The sequence below is a fragment of the Durio zibethinus genome, chromosome 2 (assembly GCF_047325235.1).
Source record: "Durio zibethinus cultivar Kanyao isolate XHJ-2024 chromosome 2, ASM4732523v1, whole genome shotgun sequence".
NCBI lineage: Eukaryota > Viridiplantae > Streptophyta > Magnoliopsida > Malvales > Malvaceae > Durio > Durio zibethinus.
In genome coordinates this window covers 29,573,837-29,599,518 of record NC_143163.1, presented here as the reverse complement: position 1 = coordinate 29,599,518, position 25,682 = coordinate 29,573,837, and the positions used below count along the sequence as shown (strand labels likewise).

The 25,682-nt window shown below is 29.1% G+C and overlaps 1 pseudogene across 1 annotated transcript in view; it reads right to left on the bottom strand.

Moving 5' to 3' along the window:
- LOC111318461 (uncharacterized) overlaps window positions 1-25,682 on the bottom strand; it is a 79,549-nt pseudogene that overhangs the window by 10,829 nt on the left and 43,038 nt on the right. Inside the window, exons 2-6 of the transcript XR_016332762.1 lie at window positions 18,750-19,067; window positions 9,991-10,031; window positions 9,784-9,860; window positions 4,820-4,991; window positions 4,330-4,690 (exon numbers count right to left, since the gene is read on the bottom strand). The product of XR_016332762.1 is annotated as an uncharacterized LOC111318461 (transcript). The remainder of the gene's footprint in view (window positions 1-4,329; window positions 4,691-4,819; window positions 4,992-9,783; window positions 9,861-9,990; window positions 10,032-18,749; window positions 19,068-25,682) is intronic.

Here is a 25,682-nt window from a genome sequence, read left to right as displayed (position 1 = left end):
GCAATGGAACTTGTAAGATATTTATAAATTAGATCCAAATGATGAAAAATTTTAAAATAAAAATTGTAAATTAAAGAATAAATTTCAAAGATGAAATTTTTAGTAATCGCAAATGGATGATTCTCTAAGAAATTTCTAGGTGAGAAAATATTTCTAAGTTTGGCCCAAATGGTGGAAGAATTAGATATATTTTCAATAAAATAAAAATTTGACAACAAAAATAATTAAGTTCTTTTTTATGAACGGAGCCTCTTTAAAAAAATAAACGGAATTCTTGAATACTCTTGAGGTGAAGAAGTATTTTTAAGAATTTTTCCAAATTGATGAAGAAATCTAAAGAAATTATTTCCAATATTTAATCATTAAGCATTTAATAAAAGACCATTAGAACCATAGATCAATGGGATAATTTAAAATTAAATGATACATTTTTTTAGGACGGGCATTATAAGGGTGCTATAACCTTCTCTATATGTAATCAGACTCTCAAACCTTGTTCTGTTTAGAAGGTTAGAACCTATTCTTTAGGGACCTTTAGTCCAGCTTAGGATCTCCTTAAAAGGATAGATTCATTAAGTGGCCAATCACACCTTAATAAAAGATTGATGGTGACTCTTTAGGTTGTATCTAGTGATAGGTCTACAGATCTATACGTTATGACATTAATATTTCTTCACTTGCAACCCAAGTGAATGTAATGTGCTTCGCAAATAAACCCAAGTGTAGAAAAAGGTGCAAGCTGAAGGATGAAGGATTATTTCATACAAAGGTCAATGGATGAGATAGCACATAAAGAATTAATGAGAGATAAAAAGGTTCCCAAGCTCAAACTTTGGTTTAATCTAAAGATCAAACGGGTAGATGTGCACCAATTATCCAAACACTATGCTAATAGAAGAAAGCTTAACTTTTATAACCATTCAAGTTATAATATCATTTTAATTAGACAAAAAAGTTCTAATAGTCTTCATTATTTTCACAATTGCAGTAGGTCTTCACCTGTAGATGGAACAAAAGCTTCTCACCTGATTTGACCACTTAAAATTTTAGATCACAACATTAAATGAAAATGTCATCTTAAGTCTAATTGCTTCAAACTCTTCCATCTACTTAATCTAAAAATCAAACAAGTAGATGTGCACCAATTATCCAAACACTAAGCTAATAGAAGAAGGTTTAACTTTTATAATCATTCAAGTTTAATATAATTTTAATTAGAAAAAAAGGAAAGTTCTAATAGTCTTCACTATTTTCACAATTGCAGTCGGTCTTCACCAGTAGATGGAACAAAAGTTTCTTAACTGATTTGACCGCTTAAAATTTTGGATCACAACATTGCATGAAAATGTCATCTTAATTCTAACCACTTCAAACTCTTCCATCTACTGATCATCACATCATCTCACCACCAATGGTAACTTTTAAACTCCCTTCTTCAGCTCTACCATATGAATATTACAAGATATCCTTAGCTTGGAATTGATCATAGTTTTGAAATGAAAAAAATTTTAACTTTCTCAACTCTTTTATTTTGTCACTTGTTTATTTGTGCTTTAAAATCAAAACATTTTACAAATAATCTCACTTTTTCTTAAAAAAAACTTAATTGATTGGGTTTAGAACAAATTTCATCCTCCTCTTGTTTGATCAATATACTTAAGCTAACATATGTCAACAAATAGATGAAATCTCATCAAAATTTCTTATATCCAAAAGAAAAAGAAAATGTAAATTGCAGTCACCACTACAAAATAAGTCCAATCAATAAAGGTTGTTCTTTGCAACTTAGGAATATCTAGAGCAACATTGAACAGTAAAACTGTTAACCATAATAAGGTTTCATATTTATCTTAAATATTTATTTCTTTAGTATATCAAGTTCTATTACATTCTTCAAATTCTTGAGATGAGAAATTGAGGTAACAATGACTATCATTACCAACCCTTTTTGCTAAATTAGTTCAATTTGATCCCAAAATAAATAACAAGATGGTTAGGCTTTTGAAACACAAATAAAAACAAATCTTTTGGGACCTTAAGACTCATTTCTTGGTAAGCAAGAGCTTTTTCATAATGGATACAACAACTAAGCTTCAAACTAAATTCATGACAAAGAAAAAAGAAAACCTAAAGAACATAAGACAGATGGTTTGGCATTTTAGTTTTTTTAGTTATATTGGGAATATCCTTTATAAATATCAGGTTATTTGGTTGGTTACTGTTTTCGAAAGTAATGCTTGAACCAGGTGAAAAAACCAAACTACATATTCATATTATATATACATTTTCTCATTTATATATTACCATGATGCCTTAGAAATAATTAACCCAAATAATTTTGCTTTCCAACTTTTATATAAACCCAAAATAACAATTCTTCCAAACTTTTTAATAAACCAAGAAAGGAAAATATTACAGAAATAATGGAGTGAACTTTTTTTGGAGAAGAAAAGGTCCATCAAAGATAGAACCTCTTGACTTTGAAGAGAGCAATGGAGCATATCAAAATTCCCATGTTTCTCTTTTGAGCTAATTCAAACTCCGACTTTGATGGAAAGAAGCACTTAAGTGTTAAAAGATTCAAGATAACAACAATAAACAAGCCTTACATCAGAAGAAAAACAAAAAAAATAGTGGAAGAGGAGATTCAAAGAATCCTAGAGCAAAAGGCAAAGTAAAACTCTAGATTGTTGGAAACTTGTTGCTTTTGCCTTTGGGTCTAGTTGCAAGAGTTGAGTGCATGTTGGTCTGGTGGTAATTTAAACAGTTGCTTAGAACTATGCACTTTTTTATGACATGGGAACTTGGTTTAAGCTAATAATAAAATGCCCGAGCCCTTCAAGTGGCACCATTTTACTGTACTGAATGGTCCAAAACCATCCATTTAGGAGGAGAGAGGATAAAATTTGACTAAACGTTGATTCTATATCACCAATGTTTCTACGTCCAAAGACACCTAATCAAAAACTAATCAAGAATGTCGGTAATTTGGCATAAACAACCCAGGAAGTTAGGTTTATTAAGATTCTAAAAGTAAGTTGGTTTTATCTTGGTATAACTTGACTGAATTAACCAAACTGAATAATAGCGCACCCTTCTTGGCCCACTGAAGCATCTAGTTCGCAACAAGCATCCATAGTTCTCTTTGAGAGAGGAATAAAACCTATGCAATTCCAATTATATATATATATATATAGAGAGAGAGAGAGAGAGTTAAGGATTCATCTTTATTGTTTGCCTCGAGCATAGCAGATGTTACAATTTCCTTATAGAGAATAAAAGTATCAAATACACTTGAAATTCTACTAACTTGTCAATTTCATATTATATATACTAGCCAGAAATTACCCTTATCACCCATTAAAACCACCAGAAGAGAAGTGAGAGAAGATAAAGAGCTATAAAGCATATATCTCGATGGAATTTCCAACTGAAATGTTATATTCTAAGTTTCATCTGAGAACAGTATAAGCCAGTCAACAGTTCACATGCACATATTTATATATTTATATGTTTACCTACCACAGGCTCTTTATTATTCCTACCATTAACTAGATGAACATGATTTTACTTATAAACATCTCAGCACCAGCATCATTATCGCAAGGATCCACATTTGATACAATACTTGGAGCTGACACAGTAAAAGGAATAAGTGATATCCTATCAAATTCTCATGAAAACAGTGACTGAATATCCCCTGATATTCTAATCTCTATATACAGTTAACAAAAATGTCTCTTTCTTTATGTCTTTTACCTTAAAACTTATGATTTAGTTTAATAAAGTTAAGCCTTTTATTTCTTTTAATTATTAAAATAAACAAAAATACTATCAAATAAGCATTTTTCTATATCCTATAGTACTTTTTCAAAACACTATCTTAGCACTTCTTTAGAGCACTTTTAGAACAATTCTACTCAAACAACACTTCCTACAAAGGCTCCAGTCGAACCAAACAAGCTCATAAACAGCTAGTGAGAAAGCACAAATTGTCAATTGTTACCTACTAATCATGATAATGTTCAAATCGAAACCACTCCTTAGCTAGGTTAAATAGACACGACTTGGGCAGCCATTTGGTTGAATATTTGACTATTTCTACAACTCAAACGAAAAAAATTCAAGCTTGCTTAAGTTCTTACTTAAAGGGATTTTGCAGAGTATTTTCCAAAAATTCAGAGTTCAAGGCTCAAAAAAAAAACAAGAAGGTGATGCCAGTAGTATAAACCATCCAATTAAAAATTCTAAACCAGTACCAGAAACCCATAGAGCATTTCAAGTTTATAGAAATTCATAAAAAAAATAAAAATAAAAAACAAAGATTACCTCCGGCAATCCCTCTCAATTTGGGGATACGCCTACAAAGCGGCATTTGCCCACCCTCAAATCCCTTTCTAACACCGGGACCAGAAGGCGATTTCTGACCCCTCATTCCAAACCCACAGCTGCCACCTTGTCCAGCCGATATTCCTCTCCCCTTTCTCTTCCCTTTCTTTCTTGACCCTGGTTGAGGTCCCAGATTGTCCAACCGAAACCTAACATTAGAAGCTGTAACTGACACTAGGGTTTTTGCTGCTTGGTTCACAACAACTAAAGACCTTGTCCCTTGTTGTGTCTGTTGCCGTCGTTGCTTGGTTCTGATAGGGATAATGTGATATGGGTTTGGTCTTAAATTTCTCAGATTTCCCTGAAAAGCGAGTGTGTGTGAGAGAGAGAGAGAGAAAGAGAGAAAGAATGCTTCAATTAAGTAATAGTGAGTCAATTGTATACAATAATGTATAAAAGAGAGACAGAGAGAGAGAGAGAGAAAGAGAACCTTGAAAGTGGAATGCAGATAGAGTGAAGTTGTGATAGGAGGGATTAGAGAAAATGAGCATGGCTGCCATTGCAGTGGAGACGTTGAGGATGAAAATCGGAAAGCTATGTTATGTATAATTTTGCTCACTGCTTCAGACTTGAGCGTGGGGAACGGATACGGATAAGGTTGTCTATACTATATTTACTTTTGAGTCCTGGAAATTTTTCAAATTTAGTTAAAGGATATTTTTGTCCTATTTTGTTTGATTGTGTGTTCAAATTTGGGATTTCAACTTTCTTTTTGAAGAATGAGAAATTGAGAGGAGAGAAAAGAGAAAATAGAGGCGAGCTAGGGAAGGAGGATGTGGCGGAGGAATGGGAGGGTGGATGAATGAGAGGGGGTGAGTTCGGCGGAGGTAGGGTTATAGGAGAAGAGAGGAAGGAGAGTAGAAAAAGGAGGCCAAGAGGGAGGGTCGATCTGGACGCTAATGTCGAATCGACGGTCAGTGCGGTCGGTCGGCTTTGTCACCTTGCCGATGAGCCGTGCTGGCCGAATAAATGAGGGCAGGAAGAAAGGAACAAATAGAGAAAAGAGAAAAATAGAAAGGAATAAGGAGAGAAAATTAATAAAAAAAGGTGGACTTTTATTAATCTATTTTTAAAATCATAATTTAGAATAATTACAAAAAAAAAAGTATATTGTGACAGAGGGAATTTGCAAGAGAAGGCTTCAGTTAGCTTACTAAAGTCAAGGTCGGCAAAGGTAATTTGCGAGGGTAGTGAAATTTTGTGAGATAGTGCCTTGTATCATTTTTTAAATTAGCATGGTAATTTAATAATTGCAGTGATTTTATTAATAAAATAATTTTGTCATTTGTGATTTAAAAATTATTTTTTATTAATAATTATTAATTTTAAAAATAAAAAATTATTGTGTTTGGTATTATTAAAAATCAGGTATCATTTTGTTTGATTTTACTAAAATAATCATGTATATTATAAGAGTAACTCAAGTTAATTATTTTAATATTATATAAAAATAATAATTTATAAAATATTAGTATTATATTATTTATTTTATAATAAAATATAATTAAATTAATAAATATATTTATTGATAAATAATTAATTTTTATAATATAAATTATGTAAAAAAAATTTAAATTACAAAATAATATTAATATATTAAAATCATAACTAAATAAAAACAAAAAATTATATTTAATATATAAAATAAAAAAATTAAAAGAAATTAAACAAATTATTTTTGAACTTATTACAATAAATATTAGTTTAAAATATAAAATAATTAAATTTTGAAAAAAAGTAATTTTTAATTCACATTTTAAATATGTAATATTGATTATTATTAATTTTATATATCACTTCACCTCGGTGATAAAATTTTTCATCAATTTAGATGAGAATTAAGTATCTTCTAAGGAGTGATCTGATTACTCTCAATAATATGAGATTACCGTTATATAAGATTATTAAGTACTTACCAAAAAAGTAATTTAATCATCATGTGTAGATCCGATGATTTTTAAGATAATAATCCCATTTTAAACATTACTTGAATAAAATTGCATTAAGATTTAAAGGTTGTTACCTAATCCTTGAAAGATAAATAATGTAATGGTTATAATAGTGGATTAGACTTTTTAACAACATTTAAAGACAATAGTAGACTGAACTTCTTAGCAAAAAGAAGTGATAATGATAGAGGTGGCTTAAGAAATAAACTAACAATTATAAATCATTGTGTTTGAATTATCTATCCTCATCTTCTTTTAATTTTAAATTAATTATGCTTAAATTTAATTCTCTAATCCTAAACCCTATATATTAAATTTAAGCGCAAATAACTGAAATTTAGATAAAGCATAAGAGATAGAGAATTCAAACACATTGATCTATAATGTTTCTATTCTTTCTCAAACTACCTACATCATTTTCCTTAGTTTTCTCTTACTAATAAGTTCAGTCCGTTATTATCATTAAGTCCTTACAAGTTACTTTTTCTAGGCTTAAGTATAATCTTTACAATCTTTATCTTTCAAGGTTATAATGGTTCGGTTATTTCTCAAACTATTTACATTATTTTCCTCAACTTCCTCTTACTAAGAAGTTTAGTCTATTATTATCTTTAAATCCATACAAGCTATTTTTTCTAGGCTCAGGTATAATTTTTACAATCTTTATCTTTCAAAGCTTATGTAGCAATCTTTAAATCTATTAAGGAGAGTTGCTGATGGAATCTAATTTTCTTTCTCAGAATCTAATTTTTTGTTATCTGATTCTTTATTTGGTTGGAAAACTATCCCTGTATTTGGAATCTCATATTCCTAACAGTGTCAAAATGGGAGAAAGTTGTAAAATTAAAAACTCTAATCTCTTTGAGGTCTTTTTTTTTTAATTCCAAAGAAAAATTCAAAAATTTTTCCCATTTACCTTCACTTAATTACATTTTTGAATTATATAAACAACTCTATTTGCCTTATAAATATATTAATTTTTTAATAAGATATTATGAAAATGAACTTTTTCTTAATATGTTTTAAATAGAATAGATATCATGTTTTTTAGATTAAAAACATGGTCTTTGTTATTTCAAATAACATATTATGAAAAACTTATTTTTCAAAGTAATTTCAATAAAAATTATGTTTTTTAAATTAAAGACATGATATTTGTTGAAAATATATAATTAAAAATTTTATACTTTGCTTTTTATAGATTTAATAAAAACCACAATTTTCCTTTTAAGAATATGGTCTTTGTTGAAAATATAACAAAAATCGCAATTTTAATCTTAAAAATGTGATCTCTATTTAAAATATATTAAGAAAAAAATTAATTTTTAGAAATTTATAGTTTTAATAAAAACAATGTTTTTAATATTAAAAATGTGATTTTTGTTAAAAATATATTATGAAAAAAAATTAAGATTAAAAAATTGATTTACCCTTAACAAAGAAAAATATTTTTTTTTTAGAAAAATGACCTTTTCTTAAAAAAAAAAAAAACTTCTTTTTGAATATTTATTAATGTTTTCTTGCTTCAAAACATCATCAATAAAAATGGCACCCTTCTTAACATTTATGGTCAATATTTGACATCAATGCTAATAGGTCTCACCTATTTTGAAAACATAAAATTCAAAAATATTTGCTATCCTCCATTCAATAAGCTATCTTGTCTCATGATTCACACTTTTCTTCATTTTCTTGGTTGCAAAAAATAATTTGAACTTATATTCCATAATATAACATTCTTTTATCATTTTTAATAATTTTCAATAACTACAAATTCTCTATGTAGTTTTATTAAAATTGTATAGTAAATTTATCTTTATATTTTTGTAAATTTTATAATATATGAAAAGATGTTTGCTAAAAGGAAACCAATGTCATTTTATTTTTTAAATGAATTAAAAATTTTGGAAATATTTAGCTAAATATATAAATAATTCATAATTAAAAAATCATATAAAATGTTAAATAAATAAGTTATTTCTATATTTTTATCTCTATCATATATTATACATATGTTTTCAAGGATAATATAGTAAAAACTTTTATTAGGTAATTTTATATTCCTTTAACTAAAAACAAATATCTTACATTCTTTAAGACCAACAAACCCTAAGAAGTATTCATTCTCTTCAACATCATTTTTTTTCAAAATAACTTTCTTATCGAAATCACTTTCATATCGAAATCTAGAATTCATGAATCAAACGGCTCCTTAAAATTTCTATTGAAACCCTAATACAGTTCAATATCACACCTCTTGACTCACAAATTTCCTTTATATACTAAGGCTTTTGTAAACAAATAAAAACCTTTAAATAGCATTTGGTTTATGGAATCTAGGATTCCCGTAGGGAAAGTGATCCTGAAGGAACTATTGATTCCTAGAAAAGGGTAATTCTTCTTATCATGGGAATGTGATTCCTATGTTTGGTATAGACACCTCAATTTGTCTGGGGTTCTACTTAATTTGGTCTATTGATTAAATAAATGATAAATAGGAAAAAATGGGGAAAAAAAACTCTGACAAGTTGAGTTTGTGCAGGACTGTGTGTGAGGTGTTTAAATTGGATTCAAAGACTGAAATTAAAATTAAAAAGGAGTGAAATTCTATTTAGGTATAGGGTTCTTTGGATCAGAACCCTACAAATAGACATTCCCACAGAGAGAAAGATCACAAAGATTAGCATATAAAGAAACAAAAAGATCAACAGACAAATTAGCAGATTATCATGAGGGAACGTAAAGCTGCTACACCAAAAGAAGCAAAAAAAAATTGAAAAAAAGATTGGGCAACAAGAATAGAAAAAGCTAGTAGGAACAAAAAAAATAGTGGAAGGCAACAGTGAAAGGGAACCACGAAGTTGTGCGTAGAGCATGTGCCTTAGTGTGCTTTGATAAAATGGGGATGAAAAAACATGATGCTTAAAGATAAAGGTCACCTAGTAGGCTAGCACATTAGTTTGGTGAAATTTCATCCTAAAGGCTTACGTCAACTTTGGGAGCTACGATACGATAGGTCATGCTGCTATGCTAATATGGATCAGAGCACAGCCAACATCCATTTTCGACTAAGAGCAAGAACTTTCATTGTTGTTGAAAGTTCCCAAGGTGCAAAGTTTACTTTTGTTAATCTTGTTACAGCCTAGCATCACAGCTTGTCACTATAAAAGTGCTTCAGAGACTCAAAACAAGGTTTGGAGATTTGTATACACAAGAAAATGTGGCGATCAGTGGCACACATACTTATGCTAGGCTTGCTGATTGCTTGTAGTATGTGATTTACTCTATTACTTCTCTAGGGTTTATCAACCAATCATTTGACACAATTGTTATGGCAATTGAGCAAAGCATTATCTAGGCTCACAACAACCTCAAACCTGGCTTAATCTTCTTAAACACAGGGGATGTGGGGAATGCGAGAATCAACAGGAGCCTAAGTGCATACCTGTTCAACCCACTAGAAAGAGGGCTAGATATTCCAACGACGTCGATACAACATGACCCTATTGAAGTTTTGGGATCCTGAGAGCAAAAAGAGCATAGGTGCATTCAACTGGTTTGCCACGCATGGAACGTCTATGAGCCGAGATAACAAGCTCATCAACGAAGACAATAAGGGTGTTGCTGTCAGGTTCTTCAAAGACTAGTTTACTTTTGGCAACAAATCCCTCTCTACTCTAATAACCAAGTCTTCTGCCAAGCCAGAAATCAGCACATTAATAAAGAAAGCTCAAACAATCAAAGCCATGGGAGGAAAACCCTGTGGGAAAACAACCAACCAAGGCTTCAAGGTGAGGAAGAACAATGGGTCCAGATTTGTGGGAGCATTCTGTTAATCAAATATTGGAGATGTGACACCAAATGTGCTAGGAGCATTTTGCACAGACACTGGGAAGCCTTGTGATTTTAATCATTCCTCTTGTAAAGGCGATAACCAACTTTACGTTGGCTGTGGCCCTGGATACCCAAATGAAATATTGAACACAAAAAAACAAAGAGAGAGGTAAAAATATGAGAAAACAGTCAAAAAAATTTTTCGAAGATTTTTCGAGGTTTAAAAAAAAATTTTTTTTTTTTGGAAAAATCTAGAAAATTCTTAAATTCTGATGACTTTTTCCAATCTTTGTCTCAAGTTGAGCTAAGTCAAGTTACTTTTTGAGCCGTTCTAACTTTTCTTCCTGCAGCTAAGCCAAGTTGAGTCGCATTCTATTTTGGGTTTTTTTTCACTTTATTTATTTAATTTTTTTTATTATTTTTACATGATTAAATTTTAGAAAAAATAAAAATAAAAATTTTGGGAATAAATATCAATTATCCAATGATGGAATTTATAGAAATTTCAAATGATAAATTTCTATAAAATTTTTAGGTGAAAAATTTTATCTAAATTTGTCCCACATGGTGGAATAATTTAGATAAAATTTCAATAACAATAATTAATATTTATTTCCAAACAAAAAAATAATAAAAAAATATAAAAACATAAAAATATAAAAATTTTTGGAATTAAATACAAATTACTCAATGATGAGATTCTTAGAAATTTCAAATGGTAAATTTTCTAAGAAATCTCTAGGTGAGAAATTTTCTTTAAATTTGGCCCAAATGGTGAAATAATTTAGATGAAATTTTAATACAAGTAATTGTATTCTTTTCCAAATAAAATTTTGGTTGAAAATATTTTATAATTATCCAATGATAAGATTCTTAGAAATTTCAAATGGTAAATTCCTAAGAAATCTCTAGGTAAGAAATTTTATCTAAATTTGGCCCAAAAGGTAGAATAATTTAAATAAAATTTCAATAAAAATAATTTTCATATTATTTTCTTTCCAAAAAAAAGAATTTCTAAATAGGCCCAAATGGTGAAAAATTTAGAAATTTCAAAAAAAAATATTTCTAAATTGTCCCAAATGGTGGAAAATTTAGAAATAAAAAAATAAAAAGGATTTCTAAATAGGCCCAAATGGTGGAGAATTTAGAAATTCAAAACAAGAAAATATTTCTAATTTGGCCCAAATGATGGAATAATTAGATATATTTTCAATAAAAAGTAATAATTAAAATAATTAAACATTTTTTTGATGACAGAACCTTTTCAAGGAAACAAATGGGATTTTTGAATACTCTTGAGGTGAGAAAATATTTTTAAGAATTCTACCAGATTGATGGAAGAATCTTATAAATTATTTTTAATATTTATCATAAAAATTTAAATCCATTAGATTTATGACCCTAGGATAAATTTGAAATAATATGGTACCATCATTTGGATGAGCATGTGGGGGTACTATAACCTTCCCTACATGTAACCGAACTTCTGAATCTTATTCTGATTTGTAGACCCAAATCCATTCTTTTAGGGACCCTTAGTCGAGCTTTAGAGCTTCTTTAAATGATAGATTCTTTAGGTGGTCAATCACACATAGTAAAAAAGATTGGTGACGACTTATTAGTTTATTAAGTCTAGCTATAGATTTTGGGATCTATATGTTATGACAATTTGGCACTCCACTGGGGAAAGCCATAGAGAGTCAAGCCATAAACTTTTAAATTTATCATATCATTTGTTCTAATGGTTTTAATGATTTGTGTTATCTGTTTACTAACATTTTTTGTTTTGTCTTGTCTTTTATTTGTAGGGTATGAAACCTATATGTTCTTTCACACACACGATCACATGCATTTGCATTATATAAGCTTTATACCCAGGCTCCATCTTTTTTAGGAGGGAATAAAGTACCTATACTTTCGTGAGATGATAATCTTCATAATGGCTAGTGAAATACTCCCACTTAAATTAAATTCTTTTCATTGTTAGTCTATGATGGGTAAGGATTTGATTGCCTTACTAGTCAGTGATGGATTATGATGTAAAAAACAATTTAGGAACCTTTAATGGTCAAAATCACCTAACACAGCATATAGTGTACACTTAAGAGGCTAACCTTAGGATAGAACCCTTCTTACCCGATGATAGATGTATTCTAAAGTTAGGACATAAGAAGGAACAATTTGTGATCTAACCATTTTGTTTGTTTGACTTTGTGTATTTGCATTACCATATCATGCATCATTTTCATTGTCATATGTAACATTCTACATTTGCATCATTTTCATATTTCATTTATGAAAATGTACATAAAGCATAACATTTCTGATCATAATTATGGTTCTTGGGTTTAAGGATAGCTCCATCAACCAAGAATCTCACACAATCAACTTACTAATACAACATAAGAGCTCGAGCCAAACAAATGGAATAAGAAAATTTCAATCGTCTCGAGAGGATATAAAAAGCTCAAGAGAAGCTAAAAAGGGGTTTGAATAGGATTTTGGAGGCTTTGAACAAATTAAATAAGGGAAAAGGTATAAAAAAAGTATTAGTCAATAAGACCATTTATCACAAAAGGTGGATGACCCACTGTACCCTCTTAATTTTAGGCTATCTCAAGCTCAGTCCATACAAGGTCCACTACCACAGTAATTTACTTATCCTGTAAGGCACACATACCTTGGAATGTCATCAACTTCAAACCCTGGTCAATATCAGAGTTATGTCAATCCTGTCTTTACAAAAAAGACAGTAAAACTAGTTTAGGTCCCTAATTTGAATGATCCAAAAAAAAAAAAAAAACTAAGACCCAAGGAGAAAAAGACTTTAGAAGCCTTAAAAACTAACTAGAAGATGAACTTATTAGAGGAAAGGTTGCGAGTAGTGGAAGAAATTGGTTTTTATGGTTCAATAGATGCTGTTAGGCTTTGTTTAGTCTTAGATGTGGTTATTCCTCCAAAATTTAAGGTTTTAAAGTTTAAAAAATATGATGGTACAAAATACCCAAAGACCCACATTACCATATACTATCGAAAAATGACTACCCATGCTAATAATAAAAAACTATTTATGCATGTATTCCAAGATAGCCTTACGGGCTCTACTGTTAGGTGGTATATCTAATTGGATAGTACTTACATTCATTCTTGGAGTGATATGGGCCATGGCTTAATCAGTTAGTATCGACATATCATAGACTTAGCCCCCGATCGCCTATCTTTACAGAATATAGAAAAGAAAAGTGACTAAATCCTTTAAAGAATATACCCAGAGGTAGAATAATGTAGCATCTCAAGTGTAACCTCCTCTGACTGAGAAAAAAATCATAGTGTTATTCATCAGCACCTTGAAATCTCTCTATTATAAAAAGATGATAGGGAATGCAATAAAAAATTTTGCTAACATGGTGAACTTGGGCGAAATCATTGAGAATGCCATTAAAAATGGCAAGTTAAAAGGAGAAAAAACTAAGAAGACATCAGAAAAGAAAGAGACCAAAGCTCAAGCTATGAGTTTTGACAGACAATTCAAGGGATATCAACCCTATTCACAAGGTTACTCTCCATACTATCTTGTTATGAACAATACTTCATCCTACCCATACCAACTAGCCCAATTGCCATCTTACTCATCCACATACCAACTTGTTTTTAGCCCTCAAACTCTCACGTATAGCCTTAACATTTAACCTTTTGCAAGACCTTAAATTCATCCAATTCATCCAACAAATGATTTATGAGAGCAACAAATTACTAAAAAAAAAACTCGTATTTGATCCAATTTCTATGACTTATATGGAGTTATATTGAGAGCTCTATAACAATCACTTGATTACCCCTAACCGTGTGGAGCTATTCAAGCCACCTTATCCCAAGTGGTATGATCTTACAGCCCACTGTGACTACCTCTATAGAATTGCTGGTCATTTCACTAAAAATTGTACTACTCTAAAGCATAAGGTGCAACGGTTAATCAAAGATAGAATGATTAGTTTAATCAAAGAAGAGCGATAATACGTAATGTTAGTGGTAATTCATTACCTAATCACAATGTCAATACTCTAAATGAGAATTAAGAACACGTTGATCCAAAAAGGCCTAGAGAGTTACAGTGAATCAGGGGGCAAGATGTCAATCCTTCACTTGATTGCATAAGGGCACAATTTTGAAAAATGATGTTAAGGGTGGTTGAGAGTTGCTTATCATTTTAAGATTTCTTTTAGAGTAATGTCAAGATTTTTTTTCTATAATAGGATGTCATTAGCTATCATAAAAGGCAAGGATAATGCATTTCATTACATTTTTCTCTTTCATTCAAACCATGGTTCCATACTTTGTTACCTTTCATACTTTTCATCCCCATTCTCAAATTTCAGATGATGAATGTTTAGACAATGATAACAATAATTATGAGATTTAATTTTGAGAACTCATTCACATGATTTGAGAAGACTATTTGAGCAAAAAAGGCAAGCTAATGTGAAATAGATATGTCTTAAAGATGTGCAGTTCTTTATAGAGATCCATGAGTTTCTTTTGGTTTAATAGATGACGTTTAAGAAAAGCATTCATATTTAAGATGAAAAAAAGGTCATCTTTCTTTCACCATTTGAAAAATCATTCATTGTTACCCTTTTGAGTTTATTATTTTTTTTCTAAAAAACCCAGACTAAGGATCACCTTCCACACAATGGGGTAATTTTTGAAGAAGAAAAAAGGTAAAAGATCATAAAAAGTCTCAAACATAGAAAGTAAAAAGAAAAAAAAAAGAAAAGCAAAATGAAAGAAAGAGAAAAAAAATGCCACAAACAAGTTGGGGTAAAGTAATAAGGATCTTTTTATGAGGAATGAGATGAAAAAAAAAAGTAGAGAAATGATATGGAATGGGGTAAAATGCCAAATTGTTTTGGATGATGAGAAATGATCTTTTAGTTTTAAACCTTTTAAATACATGATTTGAGCTTATTTTATCCATTTTTTTTCATGATCCCTCACCATGGCCTACATTACAACTTTTAAAAGTTTATTTGGATCAAATATGAGTGCTCGAATTGAATGATCATATGTCAAGCTAAGGCATGCTCATGATGGAATGACAGAATCATGCTTTGTTGCTCTAGCGATTGATGTGGAAGAGATATCAATAATGGGTGAAAAAATGAAAGAAAAAAAAAAGAAAAAGAAAACAAGGAAAAAGAATGAAAAAATAAAAAAATGAAAAATGAAAAAGAGAGAAAAAAAAGACTTAAATTGAAAACCTAAAATGGCAATTTGGGTAAAAAAATTTTGAGCTAAAAGTTTGATGGATAGTTTTAGCATATGGAGGATCGAGGTATCTGAAGATCTCTTGAAACTAGGGCAAAGTTTGATAAGCTTAAAATGATTTTTACAGTCAATAAGATGAGTTTTTGCAAAAAAATCTTAGATTAATAGTCAAAATTATCTAAATATTCATTGTTTGGATATACCATTCATTCTAATTATATGCATCCAATTTATTCTTTTACCCAATTATTTTTATACCAAACTCGTTCTTTATTTATTATCTTTCTCTCAATTCACCTTGTGCTCCCTTAGTGTTGCATCCCCATAATGAATTGAGAACATGTATGATTGCATTGTGTTTGTCAAGAACTGAAATGATGATGAATGAATGATAATGTTTATGAAAGAGTCTTGCATTCCTTTGAAAAAAAATCCAAGATGATAAAAGAAAAAAAAAAGAGATGGTAGAAACCTAAAAAAAATTATTTAAAAAGGCCCATGTATGACCAAATGATGAGTATGTGAATGAATTGGTCGACATAGCTTGTCAATGGTGATCAAGTAATGAACATAATGTGGATTAGACGACAGAATTCATTCTAAAATGGCTAGTGTTGAAAAGCCTGTGAATTATGATAAAAATAGTATGGGTCAATGGATGAAATTTATGTTGAAATTACTAGTACTGAGGAGCCTATGAGTAGTGATTAAATGATATAGGGCAATGGATGAAACTTGTTCTGGAATTGTTAGTGTTGAAAAGCCTCTGAATGGTGATCAAGTGATGAAAATAACAATAATCAGTTGATGAAACTTGTTCCAAAGGTTGAGAAGCTAAACAAGGAGAAAACATGAGATGGTGGGGTTTGGAAGACCATATTACCACATTTTGATTAGAATTTCATGACATTAATATCTATATTACATGCACTACATTGGCATTATTTTTTGGAAAATGTTTAAGACTTTGGCTTGGATATGCATTTGCATTATGCAGTAAACATTTGAATCATGGTTAAGAATAAGGCATTGTGAGAATCTGGATTGTTGCATTTGCATCATTGAGAAAATATTTGCATCATTGATCATGACGTTCATAGCATGCACAATTTTAATTGTAAATATTTTGATAAGAATTTTAGAGTTCTCAAATAAAAATCTTTGAATTTCAAATGATAATATTTAAATTTCAAATGAGAATCTTTGAATTTCAAATGAAAATCTTTGAATTTTGAATGTGAATCTTCGAACTCAAATAAGAATATTTGAGTTTTAAATGAGAATCTTTGAGGTGTGAAACCCAAAATTTATCGAATGTGAATTTTCGAACTCAAATGAGAATCTTTGAATTTCAAATAAAAATCTTTGAGGTATGAAACTCTAGAGTCCGTCGAATGTGAATCTTTGAACTAGAATAAAATGTTTTAAACTTTTGGATGTGAATCTCCAAAATTCAAATGAGAAGCTTTAAACTTTTTGAACCTTTGAACTCAAATGAGAAGCTCTGAACTTTTGGATATGAATCTCCAAAATTTGAATGAGACTCTTTGAATGTGGATGCAAGTCTTATAATTTGCATTTGCGAATCTTAAGATTTTACAAATTTGGATTCTTGTGAAACTAAAATTTTGAAAATCAAATTTCAGTGAATTCTTATGAAGCTAAAATTTTCTTGTGAATCTAAACCTTTTAATTTCAAACTCAAATTATGAATCTTTAAGTTCCTATTACAAATTTCATCAGATCTGATCTACGACTCCTCTGGACATGATTGTCAAAGAGCATTTTATTTTCCCAAGATGTGGTTATCTCTATTTAGAGGAGTAATTTATTTTTTAAAAGTTATGGTTGCCTCTGTTTAGATAAGCAATATATTTTTCAAAGTTATGGTGCCTCTGTTTAGAAGAGCATTTTATTTTTTAAAGTTGTGGTTGCCTTTGTTTAAAAGGAGCAATTTATTTTTCCAAAAGTTGTGGTGCCTTGTTTAGATAAGCAATTTATTTTTCAAAGTTGTGGTTGCCTCTATTTAGAGGATCATTTTATTTTTCAAAGTTGTGGTGCCTCTATTTAGAAGAGCAATTTATTTTTCCAAAAGTTGTGGTGCCTTTGTTTGGAGGAACAATTTAATTTTTCAAAAGTTATGGTGCTCTATTTGGAGGAGCAATTTATTTTTTCAAAAAGTTGTGGTGCCTCTGTTGAAAGGAGCATTTTATTTTTCAAAGTCGTTCAGCCTCTGCTTAGAGAAGCTTTGTTTACTTTTTCAAAAAAAAAACAAAAACAACAAAAAATGTGTCAAGTTGATTGGGTTGTCTACGTCTTTGCACAATTTTTATTACACAAAAAATGTGTAAAAAAAGGTAGCTGTAGACATCTCAATTTGTCAGGGGTTCTACTTAATTTGGTCTATTGATTAAATAAATAATAAATGAAAAAAATGGGAAAAAAACTCTAGCAGGTTGAGTTTGTACAGGATTATGTGTGAGGTGTTTAAATTAAATTCAAAGGCTGAAATTGAAATTAAAAAGGAGTGGAATTCTATTTAGGTATAGGGTTCTTTGGATCAGAACCTTATAAATAGACATTTTTATAGAGAGAAAGATCACAAAGATCAGCATACAAAAAAATAAAAAGATTAACAGACAAATCAACAGATTATTAGGAGGGAATGTGAAGCTGCTGGCACCAAAAGAAGCAAAGAAAAAAAGAACCAAAAAGAAAACTGGGCAGTAAGAACAAAAAAAGCTAGTAGGAACAGAAAAAATAGTAAAAGGCAATAGTGAAGGGGAACCACGAAGGTGTGCTTAGAGCATATGCCTTAGTGTGCTTTGATAAAATAGGGATGAAGAAACATGGTGCTTAAAGACAAAGGTCATATGGTAGGCTAGCACATTAGTTTGGTGAAATTTCATCTCAAAGGCTTATGTCAACTTTGGGAGCTACGATATGATAGGTTCTACTGCTATGCTAATATGGAGCAAAACACAGCCAACATCTATTTCCAACTAAGAGCAAGAGCTTTCATTATTGCTGAAAGTTCCCAAAATGCAAGGTTTGCTTTTATTAATCTTAATGCAGGCATGGCATCATAGCTTGTCACTATAAAAGTGCTTCAGAGACTCAAAACAAGGTTTGGAGATTTATATACACAAGAAAATGTGGTGATCAATGGCACACATACTCATGCTGGGCCTGCTGGTTACTTGCAGTATGTGATTTACTCTATTACTTCTCTAGGGTTTGTCAACCAATCATTCAATGCAATTGTCACAGCAATTGAGTAAAGCATTGTCTAGGCTCACAACAACCTCAAACCTGGCTCAATCTTCTTAAACATAAAAGACATGGTGAATGCGAGAATCAACAGGAGCCTAAGTGCGTACTTGGTCAACCCACCAGAAGAGAGGGCTAAATATTCTAGCGATATTGATACAATAATGACCCTGTTGAAGTTTTGGGATACTGAGAGCAAAAAGAGCATAGGTGCATTCAACTGATTCACCACACATGGAATGTCCATAAGTGGAGACAACAAGCTCGTCAGCAGAGACAACAAGGGCGCTGCTACTAGGTTCTTCGAAAATTGGTTTACTTTTGGCAACAAATCCCTTTCTATTCTAATAACCAAGTATTCTGCCAAGCCATAAATCAGCATATTAGTAAAGAAAGCTCAAATAATCAAGTTCACGGGAGGAAAGCTCTGTGGGAAAACAACCAGCTAAGGCTTCAAGAAGAGGAAGAATGATTGGTCTGAATTTATGGGAGCATTCTGCTAATCAAATGTTTGAGATGTGACACTAAATGCTAGAAGCATTTTGCACAGACATTGGGAAGGCTTGTGATTTCATTCGCTCATTTTATAATGACGATGACTAGTTTTACGTTGACCGTGGCCTTAGATACCCAAACAAAATATTGAACATAAAAAAACAGAGAGAGAGAGGCAGAAATCAGAGAAAGCAATTAAAAAAAAATTTTTGAAGATTTTTTGGGGTTTAAAAAAAAAGAAAAATTTTTTTTTGGAAAAATCTAAAAAATTTTGGTGACTTTTTTCAATCTTTGTCTCAAATCGAGCTAAGCTGAGCCGTCTCTTATTTTGGATTTTTTTTTCACTTTATTTATTTAATTTTTTGATTATTTTCGCATGATTAAATTTTAGAAAAAAAATAAACATTTAAAAAATAAAAAATAATAATTTTGAGAATAAATATCAATTATCCAATGATGAAATTTATAGAAATTTCAAATGGTAAATTTCTATAAAATTCTTAGGTGAGAAATTTTATCTAAATTTGTCCCAAATAGTGGAATAATTTAGATAAAGTTTTAATAACAATAATTAATATTTATTTTCGAACAAAAATAATAATAAAAAACATAAAAAAATATAAAAATTTTAGAATTAAATACAAATTACCCAAGGATGCGATTCTTAGAAATGCAAATAGTAAATTTTCTAAGAAATCTCTAGGTGAGAAATTTTCTCTAAATTTGACCCAAATGATGTAATAATTGAGATGAAATTTGAATACAAGTAATTCTATTCTTTTTCAAATAAAATTTTGGTTGAAAATATTTGATAATTATCCGGAGATGAAATTCTTAGAAATTTAAAATGGTAAATTCTTAAGAAATCTCTAGGTGAGAAATTTCTTCTAAATTTGGCCAAAATGGTGGAATAATTTAAATGAAATTTCAATAAAAATAATTGTCATATTATTTTCTTTCCAAAAAAAAAATTTATAAATAGGCCCAAATAGTGAAAAACTGAGAAATTATGAAAAAAAATTTTCTAAATTATCCCAAATGGTGAAAAATTTGGAAATTAAAAAAAGAAGAAATAAAAAAGATTTCTAAATAGGCCCAAATGGTAGAGAATTTAGAAATTTAAAATAAGAAAATATTTCTAATTTGGCCCAAATGGTGGAATAATTGATATATTTTCAACAAAAAAAGTAATAATTAAAATAATTAAACCTTTTTTCCGACGACAGAGCCTTTTCAAGAAAACAAATGAGATCTTTGAATACTCTTGAGGTGAGAAAATATTTTTAAGAATTCTACCAGATTGATAGAAGAATCTTATAAATTATTTCCAATATTTAGTATAAAAATTTAAAATCATTATAGTCAAAACCTTAGGATAAATTTGAAATAATATGGTACCATCTTTTGGATTGGCATATAGGGGTGCTATAACCTTTCCTACATGTAATCGAACTCTTGAACCCTATTCTAGTTTGTAGACTTGAGCCTATTCTTTTAAGGACCTTTAGTCAAGCTTAGGAGCTCCTTAAAATGATAGATTCCTTAAGTGACCAATCACACATAGTAAAAAATATTGGTGGTGACTCCTTAGTTTGTAAGTCTAGCTATAGATTTATAGATTTATATATTATGACATTTGGTTCGCAAAATCTCATATTACATAAGAAAGGTTTTTTTACTATAATATCCTTTATTACATGTAAATAACACATGATAAACATTACAACTCCTAATTGTTAGTTTGTCATATATGTAGTTACATATTCATTATAATGCCATTATTTTTATTAATTAACTTTAAAAAAAAATAAAGAAGGTTTTCATTTTTTTATTATGTTAAAAATAAAGTCATATTTTATGAATAAAAAAAAAAAAAAAAAATAAAGAACACATAAGGACAATGTTTAATAAGTAAAAAAATGATTTAATATTGGACAATCATGACGTTTTAGTTAACACAAACGTAGTTTGAATATTTCTTAAACCAAACACAATATTTTGGCCATTATATAACGTAGTCTTTAACAGATAAAAAAATTATTTTAACAAGTATGGCGTTTTTGTTTTATAAACGCCATAATATTAAACAAGAACGAAGTTTTTGCCATTATAAATGCAATATTTTATAAATAAGCACGATGTTTTAGCCATTATAAATGCAATATTTTATAAATAAGCATGATGTTTTGAGCATTATAAATGCAATGTTTGACCAATCATAGAAAAATTTTATTTAACAAGCACGACGTTTTGGCCATTATAAATGCAATGTTTGACAAATCATAAAAAATTTTATTTAACAAGTATGATGTTTTGGCCATAATAAATGCAATGTTTGACAAATCATAAAAATAATTTGTTTAACAAAAATGATGTTTTTTTTCTATAAACATTGTAATATTAAACAAGTACGATGTTTTTGCTATTATAAATGTAGTGTTTGACAATATTTATATATTTGTTTTTCCCAAATCTATAAACATTCTCATGTTTTGCATCAGTGCATCCTCACTCCAATTGTTTTTACATCTAAAGATATCCCACATTGTCCAATCACCATTGTTGTTGTCGCCTTATTATTTTAGGTAACAAATCATTTCTCATTTTATTATAATCTGAAACAGAAAATAGTAAGATTTTTGAAGTATATGTCTTTTTTTTCCATTCCATAATTGTTTCCAGAGATATAAACTTCTTGGAAATATAATGAATTTTGAAGAATACATGTCTCGCTTAATTAAACATGAAGAAGAATATATATCATTAACCTTGTTGGTTAACACACCATTTAAAAAAAAAAAAAGTTAGGGGACTATCTATATTGCTTCAAGTTACTAGGAAGAACATACATGTTAAATTCAATATCGATGACTAACTTGTCTTAAATGGTAGGCCAAAAATGGCTAATCATATTGGATGTCTCATCTGAGAGATGATATCCATTAAACACAACAGTTGGAGAAACGTTCCAACAGAGAAAAAGGACTAAATTTGGATATCAGTTGTGTTAAGTTATATTAATCAAATTAAAGTTATTATTTCTTTGATGTTTATTGCTTATGGAATGAAATTACACTACCTTGTTCCAATGCATTATTTCATTTTTTATAAGAACACTTTAACATACTAGCTAAGTGTAAGAAGGCTATATTGCAATCTTTTTGTCTTAAATTCAAAGACTTTAAAGGCAAATTAACTTAGAAATATATATTATCTAATGTTGACAATTCTGAACTTTTGGCTCATCCTTTAGCCATTATTCAAAAGTAATTAGTGATGTAGAATGGACAAAATTTGTTTCAACTAGGTTATCAGATGAATTTAGTATATGTGTAGTAATTATTTTTGTAAAAAATTATTGAAAAGCAATTGTTATTGAATTTGTTTGTTGCATGGGTTTTTAATATGTAATAATTCTTATCATATTTTTTCACAGAAAATAAAAAAAGCCTAGTAGAAAATAAAGGCCTAAAAAAAGTATAACTATAGAGCATCAAGAAAAGGTTATGCAAATTTGAAGTTCGAACTTGTAAGTTTTTTTTCTTATGTATTATCAACTTGGTTCAATTTATTTGAAATTCATTTACATTACATAAAGAACTTATATTTTTATATGGTTGTAAAAAACATTTGGATCAAGTAATGAAATATCAAGATGGTATATTTGAAAAAAAGCATATGCATAAAAAATTAAAAAGTATTATGATGAAGCAACTGAATAAATGGCTAAAATGATGGCAAGTTTATATATATATATATATATCTCGTTTACTACTTCCACGTTGTCCATATTAATATATCATATTGACTTACATAAGTGATTTATGTTTTAGGATGACTTAGCTATGAGATACACATCCGATGAAATTGAAACCAGTGATGGCATTGATATGTTGACCTTGACGTTCGATTCTAAAGATAAACTTGGCTGTGATAAAGGTGTTGGGAGCTTTGTTTATCGAATAAATTATTTCTAAACAAAACCTAAAACCCTACTATCAAAGATTGTTGAATTTATTGATAAGATAGCTTAGCAAAATGTACGCATTACTGAATTGGAGGCACAATTGACAGCTATGACAACCAACATAATGTGTCAGTCATTACGGAGAATATAAGAAATATATTTATGAATGACTTAATTTGATGACTTATTTTGAAAGTTAATTTTTAACTAATCATCTCCTTACATTTTGACTTAGTTGGATTTAGAGTCATTGTGATTTGATTTTATACAAATATGCTTGAATTTATATGCAATAGGTTTTAGAGACTGAGATTAGCCAAGTTTTACCTGCAGAATCTAGTATGCATGCACTTTTTCATTATGCGAAAGATCAATTAATAGATTGAAGACTAATAAATATGGTAACCAAAGATGGATTATTTTATTATCTAATAGATTCGCGGATTGGGCAGGAAGAGATTATTAGTTTTTATGTAATGATGAAAATATTTATTATAGAAATCTAGGCATACATGAGGTTAGCTCCAATTAGAAGCGCCCCATGCTTCAAAGAGAGGAGAACATGTTATTCACATTTTATTTGATGGTCAGAGGTTAATTGAAAGCTATGCAGTGGTAATTTTAAAGATTCTTCGAGAAAAAAATATAGATGTATCTTATGTTACCCATAATATATGAAAGTATCAATGTAATTTCATAGAGTTATTCTATTTGAATGCTACATGAAGAACATAAGCCAAATGATGGAACGTAAAGACCTAGGATATAGAAGATCATAACACAAGTGGTTCGACAGATTTAGATTTTTATATATATTCATCAAAATATAAATAATATATGTTTATTCATATATAGTGTAAACTCATATTATAATTGATTTGAATTTCATTGTAGCCTCAAAGAGAGACAGATGACTATTGCTTATAGATTTATTAACCCAAGTTGTATATCTAATGGCACGGGCTCTATATCTGATCATTTAGTTACTTTGGCATGTGTAATGAAAAAATAGGCCTAATACTTTCTCGCGCATTATAATTTTGTGTATGTTCTCATGGTATACCTTAATCATTAATTACTTTAAATTGTTTATACGGATTTGAAAATAGTTAAAAGCCTAACTTTCAATATTGAAATCGACACTATTTATTCAAGGGTCATTGGCATTTGGTTGTCATTGAATATGCAAACCATACAATTTATTTTTTTGACTCATGAAAAAGTAACTCTAAACCATCATAAGAACTCAAAGATATAATAAAGAGATACTTATTTTATGTTGTGTGAAATATCTTTGTTATGTTTATGATTTCTTTATGAGTACAATGTATGGGTTATCTTTTGTTATTGTTTCAAGGGATAGACTATCTATAATAATAATAAAAAAACATAGGTTCCATTTTTGGTATGTTTGTGTATTTTTGTTTTACCAATTTTACGCCAATATAAAAAATATTTAACAACCTAACAATCATTTGCAGGTTTCATATCAACCAGAAACTCAAAAATGTGGGTATTGCGTCCTTCATTTTATGAAGAAAATAGTAGTTAACGACATTTTGAATACACTAAATAAAGTTAATTATTATTTTTAATTACACATATATTGTTAATATATGAAAAACAATTATGAATTGTATATTGTTTCTTTTTTATATTCATTCAATTATTTTCAGTGGTTGGAAACGAGCATTTCATAGAAAAGAAAATTGATAAGGTTTGACATGAATGGTGTGACTATATATATAAATTTATGCAATGAGGACAAGAAATCTTTTCCTTTTTATGTTGATATACATTTTAATATTGATGTAAATTTAACATATAATTTATATACAAGTCCAAATTCAACCTATAATGATTACACAAATCCAAATCTTTTCCCTTTTATATGGATCATGTCCAAGTTTAACATATATTTATGTTTATATTTTGTCCAAATAATATATAGTCCAAATTGTGTAAATTAAATAATTAGGAGCATGGGAATAATAGTTTGTTATATATTGTTAAACTTAACAAAGATAACATTTTAATGTTAAAAACACACTCTTTAATTTACAAAAACAACTTCTTTTATTAGAAAACATCATCTTTGTCAATTAAGATGATATTTTGATCATAAAAACACAGTCATTGTTAGTTTATTAGATTTAAAACTTTATCAAATTTTATGGTAATTTGACAATGACAATGTTTTTTTGTTAAAAAATAATGTCTTTGTCAATAAAAATAATATTTTGATGATAAAAATATAGTTTTTATTAGTTTATCAAGTTAAAGTTGAACTTTGTCAAATTTTATACTAATTTGACAAAGATAACTTTTTTGTTAAAAAATGTAATCTTTTTTTGACAAATGTAACATTTTGATATTAAAATGCTATCTTTGTCAATTATTAGATTTAAATGTGAATTGTCAAATTTTATGTTAACTTAATTTAGATGACTTTTTTTTTTTTTTTTAAAGCACTATCTTTTTTTTTACTAAGATAATATTTTGATGTACAAAAA